Genomic DNA, 7,305 nt, shown 5'->3' with positions numbered 1-7,305 from the left:
GTTGTCATCATTCTCCAGACAGCTTAAAACTTCACAGAGAATTCTGCCAACCTCTTTTTGTTTCTCAAGTCTACTCTGTTTCCAATTCTCTCCATTCCCCTTGACAATGGCTTTTCCATCTGTCTCCTGCCTTGCACTGTCTTCTCATCTGCCTCCCTCTGCCCACTCCAAACCATTCCCAGTTCATAATGATGCAGATCACAGTCATACATAGAGATATGGAATCTCCCCCATCACCACTCCCCAGGTCTCTTAGCTGAGTAAATCGATTTAATTCCCAAAGCCATGAGCCTCAATTATATACAATTTCACTTCTAAAATATGAATATTAGCACTCAACCATAAGTTGTTAGAATAAAATATGCACAAACTGTTAGGATAGTATAGGACACTTGATAAATACCCCTAAATAGTGTAACTATATAAGATATCATTTGAGTGGCCACAGCCACAAGGCAGACATGAGTGTTGGAGTGAACATGAAGACCTTAGAACCATTCAGATGCTCTGCTCCAGAGAAGGTAGGGTGTTAGACAACATAAGGAATGGCATGCACAACAAGGAGATGAGAGAGGGCTATGAGAATGCCCTCATCATGCACTTGTAGGACAACTTTCATCCAGTCAAACAGGACCTCAATGAGCTGGAATGTCTGAACAACTTGGTATACAACCCATCAGAGAACCACCCTATTCACAACACCAGGGTGATAAGCTTGGATTCCATGCGGGCCCAACATCTGGCCTTTTGAATCAGCAATCCTTTGAAGCACTCTACAAAACAGATGGGCCCAACTGCCAAGCATTGACTGAAGGCTCAGCCCACCACTCTGGCTCTACTGCCTTAACAGGATATTTCAGGAAATGTCTGTCCACTTATCTAGATTCAATGGGACTTCAGCAATGCTTCTGATGACCTTGAGAAAGGTGTTAAAAGTGATCAGTTGTCATGAGGAGTCTAGTCTGCTCATTGATCCCACAATAGTCAAGGGGGTGACGAAGACATCTACACAGTAGATGGTAAGCTTGATATATAGTCCTAATGCAACTATTAGGAACTCCAGTAGGGGACAGACCATGCCACCATTACCTGGCTCCACAATTAGCTACCCCAGATATAAGAAAGAAGTTGTGGTTAAGGTCCTTTGTGACTTGGTTAAAAAGCTAAATATAGCATTATGTCAGGGCCATGCCAACAGCTGCAGAAAGTTTCTGCAAGAGGTCTTTCCCCCAACACAGAGAGACTTCTGAACTCTGGAAGACTTCCATAGCATCTGCCAGCAATGACTCAAGTCCGGCCACTGTCCTGCCAATAGCCCCTTCACCTTTCCAGATTATCCCTGTCTATTCACCACACAGATATCTGTAGGGCATTCTCTCTCTACACATTCTTGCAGACAGAATTGTCACCTGTCAGCAATACATCATGGAAGAATGGTTTACAACATGTTCTTCCATTTCCATAAGTGTGCTAGCATCTCTGAGAGTTGCTATCCACCACCACCCAGGTCTATTGTTCTCTTGGAGTGAGCCCTTTATTCTTGTGTTGGGTTGCCTGATTGGCTCTTGTAGACAATAAACTTTTGTAGCCTGAAAAAAAAGATATATTTGAAGTGGGGGGGGGGGGCATTTTCTATATACTATCAGTTTTCATATGCCATGTACATATATGTTCATGGTATATTAATAATATATAATATTTTACCTCACAAAATCATTACTTTAAGTGTCACAAAATCTAGATCCATCTTGCTTTTGAAAATGAAAGTTTGGACCTTTTGGTGTAGGTCAGGACATACTGTCACTATTCAAAGAGGAAATGACCATGGATCTTCGGTATCTCTCCATACTCTGGGTGGGTGTTCCAGGAGTACAAAGCTTCAATACTTGTTATCTAACATATACCACAGTTATGTTTTCAGCAAGCAACCTTGAAGGGTTAGACAGTGATTTTAAGGCAAAGACTAATCTTGAATTTTTCCATGTGCTAAACAGTAATAATCTCCTTGGCTGTAACACAAAGCCTTTATATATGTAGCAACTACTTAGACCCAACAAGACATAGGGACAAATAGAACTAACACAGATGTTCTGTTGTTTGTGTACCTTGCTCTACTGTGAGTAATAAGTTTCCTTTCCTCTAACACAGAAACCTTGTATCTTTTGGTGAAACCATAAGCAGTACGATATTTGGGTCCCCATTTCTTATAGTTTTCATGAAAAATGCTTATCTATTGAAACATAATTCTTCTTTTGTTGTAAGAGAGTTGTTTGAGAAATAGATAGTAAATCAATGCTTGCATATAAATCATAAATATCTTGCATATCATGTGTGTTTTACTCCTTTGTGTAACCAGAATGCTACTCTAAAATCTGTGTATACATATATTCATATATATAATAAATATAGTGTATATTATATATTATAAAGTATATATTAAATATATTTTATTATATATTATGTTATATATATGTAATATATAGTATATACTTTAGAGTATATATAGTATATACATGTACCATACATATAATATATACATATAATACACTCACACACACACACCACACACACACACACACACACACACACACACTATATATATATATATATATATATAGTCTCACACTATATATATATATATATATATATATATAGTCTCAGGAAGTTCTTACAAGCCTCAGGAAATTCCTGAAATTTATAATATTCATAATTGTCCTTCCTATAGTTCTATGATTATTAGTGACTGCTTGAGAGAGGAGATCCTCCAACCTGTCAAACTGCCTGCAGTTTGTGTAGGCATCTCCACGATGCAGCTTTCATTAGTCGTTACACAGGTTGATGTGAGGTTTCAATGATGCAGCTGCTGTTGTGTCCTCCGTGTTTCTGTAAGAAACCCCAATAAACTCATTGGTTTTCTGAGTTGGAATTCAGACTTATTAGGTTGATCTTCCATTACTGCCCTTTCTCGGATGAGTATACTTTTGCTAATATCTCCCCAGCAAATGCCTCGTAAAAATACAGTAAGAAGACTGGTGCCAGGAAACACCTGCTTCTAATAAGCAGTTATCATTACCACTTAAAGCAAGCCTCAATGTGTGTAAAGCAATTTGGGTAAGGATTAGCCTGAAATTGGTTAATTTTTTTTTTCTTGCAGACTTTTCTGCTCTACTTCAGTTCCCAAGGGCATTGATTCTAGTGGTTTTCCAGTATCCTCTCTGCTGTATCTAATCCAGAGACCAGAACAAATTGGGAACACGTTTGCAAAGACAAGAAGAGTAAGTTTTCTCTCCATTATATGTCAATAGCTTCAAAAGGTATCCCAGATATCTCCTAGGATTGCCTGCATTAATTTTGAATTTACAACTATTTAATGGGTAATGTAATGGGCTAGAAGTTTGATATAAAAATTAGGTAGCATTTCACAATTTTAATTCAGAAATAAATCTCTATCAAAGTGACCATTTGAAACACACCCCCCACTCCATTCTGTTTTGTGGGAGCTCATTCTGGAATCACTGGTGATAAGAATGGCAGCATTGACTGGTACATAAAATAGATAATACTGCAAATTATGTAGCAAACTAGTGGATTCTAAGTGATCTTACTCACACTAAACCTCACTTACCGAGAAGAAAGTGTCTAAAACTGCTTCTGCAATAACTGAACAGATTCATTTCCAGTTTGGATATTTGGTTGTTGTTGTTTTGGTCTTTCAAAATAACAATATGGTTGCCTAAACAAGTCCTGAACAATATTAGTAACAATAAACATATTAATGCAGAAGATGAATTATCACAGGGTTCTACCTCTAGACCAAGAACAACAGACTACAAGAGAAAGAGATGAAGGAGGAGAACTAGATAATTTAGACTTTCTCAGGGGGATTAGTCCCATAATTAGATATCCAAGCCAAAGTAACCAGCCCTGAACTTATATACACACAAGCCATAGTAAATGGACTCAGCACGCTGTATTTATGTATTTATAAAAATATACATGGATATATACCAACAATAATAAAAAAGAGAATGTCAACTTAAGAGGGAGAGAATGAAAAGATACATGGGAAGATTTGAAGGGAGGGAGCATGGGAGGGGTTGGAGGGGGTACAGAGAAAGGACAAAGTGATGTAATTGTATTTTAATTCTAACCTTTTAATTTTAAAACGGCCAAACTCCAAGTAACCCAAGGCAAACATGAACCCATCCCTGAAACTCATGAAAGTGCCTCTTAATTGCCCTCTCTGTCATGGATCTTGCAGACAAAATACTAAATATCCAGCAAACTTTGAGTTTCTGTTAAAGGAGAAAAATATTTTATACAAGTATATCCCTGCCTGAGACATCTGAGCAGGAAATCCTATGTGATGTTAATTTAAAATTCAACTTAATTGTATATAGTACTTTTATTTAAGAAATTTGGCAATAATTTTCTTCTAAATGTGGGCTTTAGCAAACATAACTCTCAGTTTTTTGTTTCTCTAATTAAACTAAAGTCACTGCTATGTGAATCTTTTTTCCCTTCCCACTTTTGTTGTCGTTGTTTTTTTGTTTGTTTGTTTGTTTGTTTTTGTTTTTTAATACTGGGTTTCTCTGTATAGGCCTGGCTGTTCTGGAACTCACTCTGTAGACCAGGCTGGCCTCAAACTCAAACTCAGAAATCCGCCTGCCTCTGCCTCCCAAGTGCTGGGATTAAAGGCGTGCACCACCATTGCCTGACTTTCCCTCCCTATTTTAAGAAAGTTTTTCTTTGAATGTTTTTTAGATTAATTTCAAGAATATTCTCACTAATTGCTAAATTAAATAACTGGAATACTAATTAAAATGCCTGTCCACACATACCACCTACATCCTGCCTAGTAACCCTATTCTCAAGCTCCCAAGGGGATCTACTACATTACCAATATATAAAGACATGACACCACCAATTTGAACATCAGTTAAATTCTGCTATGTCTTCACTATAAAATCTAATTCCTTTGAGCAATGATCTCAACCAAATGAGTCACTGAGAAAATACTGAGATTTCATAGAACTAAATAACAATTGACTTCTTAATCAAATTGTTAAATTACGTAACAGTATTAGTTCCCAATGCATTTCCAGAAATTATCAAAATTTATATTTATTTAACCAAATTTAAATTTATTAAGAAAAGCCATGAAAGGTACAATTCTTATCCCCCAAGTAATTTTCCTAAATTTTTTATAGGTTTGCTTATTTTCAGACAAAGTCCTGAAGATGATCTAACATTTGCAATTAGTAAATATTTTTAGTTATGCTTGGGTTTTGAGGTATAGGGGATTGAACTTGAGACCTTATAAATGCTAGGCAAGCACTTTACCGACTAGCTCCATCACATGGCTTACAACACATTTATATTTTTAGGTCTTCAAAATTTAACCTAACTGAAAATACTGCTTTGCATGATAAAAGAAATCCAAACAGACTTAGCATCATTTATATGGTTTAGTGCCACTCGCACTGGGAAATGCCACGCTCTCCAGTGAAGTCTGCTTGACAGGCTGAGAAGCCTGGAAGCACTCACCAGGCAGAGTTTCACAGAAACTCACCTCCTGGAGCTTTGGCGGTCTCATAACCCGCATACTCATACCCTATCCCCGAGTTAGTCTGATGTATGGATCCACGTGCTCTCTTATAGTATTATCTTATTATAAGTGCCTTTTAAGATTGAATTCTGACATAGCCAGAGCCTTAGCCAGTGTTCCAAGGTTCCAGAAGCCTTCCAGCTTGGAATCCGGCAGGAATGCAGTAAGGAAGTTACCTATTCAGTAACTAATTAAGCTTTACAAAAGACGGAGCCAGCAGTTCAGAGCTGGTCTGCAAAGTATTTACTAAGGACAGTAGCAAATCTCACCCAAACAAGGGGATATGTAATAGAGCCAGGGAATCCCACTGAGATAGAAATCTTCAGTACAGGCTACATTACATATTAGAAGTAGTTGGTGAATTCTTCTGACAAATGGAGATTCTCCAGATACTTAAAAGTTACACTCATATAAGAATTTAGCAAGGCCTAGGAAATAGGGGGGTTGTGGTATTGCATTATTTATGAGAAGATCTGTTAAGAGCAGAACCCCCTGGTGCTAGCCTTCATAAGGATCAAAGGTATAGCACTAAAGTGTGAAATCCTTACCTGTCATTAAGCTGACCCTAGGCAGTACTGCTTTATCTTTACTGTAAAAATTTACCTGGTTCTTATAAGTCCCTTTGTAGTCATTCCTTTGTTTTGTGTCAGGCAACTTCAATGTACTCTGCCTGCTGTGACTTCCTACCCCTTTTCTTTTCTGTACTATGTAAGACTGGTGTTCACTTTGTGACAATACATCCAGATTCTATACAATCTCGCGTGTTGGTCTGTCACCAGCCAACTCCTTGCCCATCTGCACCCAGAGACTCATTCCACACAGACAAGGGACCCAGAGGGTCTGTGGCAGTTTAGCAAAATTTATTATATCACTATTGATATATGATACAATTTTGAAAGCTACTCTAGATAGTAAAGTATTTCTCTCTTGAAAAATATTAATCTCTCTGATTGTTTCCTCATCTGGACATCAATACAATGCCATAGGCTTGAGAGATGTTTTAGTTACTTTTTTTTTTACTATGATAAAACTTCATGACCATGCCAAGTTAGAAAGAACTTATTTGAGCTTGCAGTTCTTGAGGGTTAGAGTCCGTAATGGCAGAGACAGCATAGAGCTATATGGTGACTGAAGTAGAAGATGAAAGCTGAGGGCTAGGCTTATGCCATGAACTGAAAACAGGAAACAGAAAAGTAGAAAGGGCATGTAACTTTTGAAACCTCAAACCTGTCCTCAGTAACATACTTCCTCCAGCAAGATCCACACCTCCTAAGCTTACCCATATAGTGTCACCAACTGGGATTCAATTATTTCAACATCTGCACCTATGGAGGACATTCTCATTCAAACTGTCACAGAGGAAATCATTTTTTGGAAAGATTTATTTTATTTTATTTTTAACGACTACATACATGTGAGGGCATGCATTTGAGTGTAGGTATCTGGAAACATGATCCAGGGAACATAAGACCAGGGCACATGATCCTCCTGGAAGTAGAGTTACAGGCAGTGCAAGCCACTCAGTCTGAAGCTGGTTCTTTGCAAGAGCAGGATGCACTCTTTACTGCTAAGCTATCTCTCCAGCCCAATGAAAGTATCCATATAAATGACAAATATGAAGAAGTTGTCGTTGTCGTTTGGCTTATGTACATAACAATGCTTAACAATTATGAGCAGTTACTACTGTTTTATTAAGT

At 37.7% G+C, this 7,305-nt stretch overlaps 1 pseudogene; it reads left to right on the top strand.

Annotated features, from left to right (window-relative positions):
* The first annotated feature begins 529 nt into the window (after positions 1–529).
* Positions 530–1,286, top strand: LOC110311018 (mediator of RNA polymerase II transcription subunit 27 pseudogene; annotated as a pseudogene).
* Positions 1,287–7,305: the final 6,019 nt, after the last annotated feature.

This window comes from Mus caroli, unplaced genomic scaffold (assembly GCF_978045245.1).
Source record: "Mus caroli unplaced genomic scaffold, Mus_caroli_1 scaffold_16, whole genome shotgun sequence".
Taxonomy (NCBI): Eukaryota; Metazoa; Chordata; class Mammalia; order Rodentia; family Muridae; genus Mus; species Mus caroli.
Note: the sequence above shows the minus strand (reverse complement) of the source record. Positions and strands in the feature narration are given on the sequence as shown.